Source organism: Octodon degus, unplaced genomic scaffold, assembly GCF_000260255.1.
Source record: "Octodon degus isolate 3935 unplaced genomic scaffold, OctDeg1.0 scaffold00103, whole genome shotgun sequence".
Taxonomy (NCBI): Eukaryota; Metazoa; Chordata; class Mammalia; order Rodentia; family Octodontidae; genus Octodon; species Octodon degus.
In genome coordinates, this window is record NW_004524679.1 from 2,223,702 (window position 1) to 2,226,157 (window position 2,456).

The 2,456-nt window shown below is 37.6% G+C and overlaps 1 pseudogene; it reads right to left on the reverse strand.

Annotated features, from left to right (window-relative positions):
* Positions 1-1,834: 1,834 nt before the first annotated feature.
* Positions 1,835-2,242, reverse strand: LOC101585623 (annotated as a pseudogene).
* Positions 2,243-2,456: the final 214 nt, after the last annotated feature.

Consider the following 2,456-nt stretch of genomic DNA (forward strand, 5'->3'; position numbering starts at 1 on the left):
AGAAAATTTGGGACACTACTGAGTTACATGACATTACAGTAAAAGTTTTCATATGTCCTGAGTGTAAATTGACCTTGGAAAGCTAGGGCCAAAATGTTGGCTTTACTTGAGGTCCTCCTTTTTCTTTAATTTTGGTCTGCAATCATATTTTTTACCCCTCTAGAAGAGAAACGTATTGTTATTACCATTCAACCTAGGCTGTTAACCTTAACATCACTATCTGTCTGAATATCATACATCTTAGGCATGACATGGAACAGGAATATTTTATCAAGTATTAATATGTTGTACTTTAATTCCCTGCAAAATATGATTAAAAACATTTAAAAATTAGAATATGTTTTAAAAATAGGCATAAAGAATTATATAATTCTTATGTTTATATATAAATCCAGAAATCTAACCATTCACAACCTTGTAGACAGACAATCCAACAATATTCCTTTTTTTTGTCTCCTGCCTTCGTTTATCACCTCTTCATTTTTGAACAGTCATCTACCAGAGAGATAGCACAGCAGCAACTGGAATGTCATGACCAGCAGCCCACATTCAGCAGACCACAATGACAGGCACTCCAAGCATGAAACTACTATTAAAAATTGCCATCTTCAGTGCAGTTCCTTAGTTCACAGGTGTCAGTGTATATAATTAGTCAGGGTAAGAATCTTTCCAATTAACTGCTAGATTAAAAAATCTTCTGGAGATTCTCAGGAACATTGCCTTGCCCATATTCTACATATAACTGTATGGCTTGTCACTGTCATGTTTCCTAGCTCTTCTCCTTTCACTCTCTTAATTAGTTAGTCCTCGAGTTCTTGCTTTTCTTTTTCTTGTACTGTACCTTTCTATTTTTATTTTTCCTTTTGAGTTCTTAGGCTAGGGAAACTATATGATATTTACACATGTGTGTCTGGTTTATTTCACTTATGAGAATATGTTCAAGTGGCATCCACTTCTATATAAAGGCATTGAGATTATCATTCTTTATATCTGAGTAATACTCCATTGTATAAAAATACCACATCTTTTGCAACCATTCCTCAGGTGATTTGCATCTTGGTTGTTTCCAAGATTTGACTATCACAAATTGTGCTGCAATAAACAGAGGCACACATATATCACTATTTTATGTTGCTTTCAGATCCTCCGTGAAAATTCCCAGTAGAGGAATAGCTGGTTTAAAGGGGATTTCCAGACCAACTTTTCTAAGGAGTCTCCATACTGATTTCCATAACGGTTGCACCAGTCTACACTCTTACCAGCAGTGGAGAAGGGTTCCTTTTTCCACTCAGCTCCTCCAACCTTTGTTGTTGATTGATTTCTTTATGATAGCCATTCTTTTTGGGGTGAGATGATATCTCAATGTTGTTTTAATTTGTTTTTGACGGATGGCTAGTGATGTGGAGAATTTTTTCATATATGTATTTGTTTCTTTAATTTCATCCTCTGAGAAGTGTTTGTTCATCTGCGATGCCCATATCTAGATTGGGCCTTTAAATTTAGAGGCCCTAGTGCTTTTTAGTTCTTTATAAATTGTAGAGAGCAGACTTTTGTCTGAGTACTTATTTGTCATGAGTTTTTCCAAATTTGTTGGTTGTCTTTTCACTTTGTTGTTAATTTCTTTTAACGTGAAAAAAATTCTCAGTAAGTGCAGGTCCCAGTTTTGATTTCTTTCTAGTGTTTCCCATTTGATTTGATATTTGTTCATGAACACATTGCATACCTCTATGTCTTTAAGATTTCCTCCTACTTTCCCTTGCAGCAGATTTAGTGCCTGCTTTTTTTAAAAAATCATTGTCCCAAATTTATTGACATTACAGCACCGCAAAAAGATTCAAACAGCTCCACGTGGTGTTTTCAAATTCATCCTGACGGTAGGCTGTGTGACCTGCAGGTTGGAGAGGCTGCAGAAGTCCAAAAGCTCCAGCATTTCTTTAGTGTCAGGATCTACTTCAATGATTTCCTGATCCAAGGCTGAGACCGCAGGGACATAATTATATCTCCTTTCTCACTCCTCCTCCTGCAACTTGATGGAAATACCCCACACAGGGCCCCTCTGTATCCGCTTCATCAGATGTGTGACATAGCTTGCTATCTTGTTGCGGAGCTTCTTGCCGGGGATGATGGTGATTTCCTCACACACGCACTTGTTGGTGTGGAAATCATTTCCCAGGCACGTATAGTACTTCTCAATGATCACGCGGGCTGCCTTCCTCACTGTCTTGGTACGAACGCGGCCCATGTTGGCGGGTCCCAAGGAAAGAGCGTCTCTGCTTTAATATCTAGATCTTTAATCCATTTTGACCTTAGTTTAATACACCTTGTTAAATCTGGGTCATGTTTTAGTTTTGGGCATGTAGAGAGCCAGTTTTTCCAGTACCATTTGTTAAAGAAGCTATCTTTCTTCCAATGGCATATGTGGCCAATTTTTCAAAGATAACATGGTTGAGTGTGTT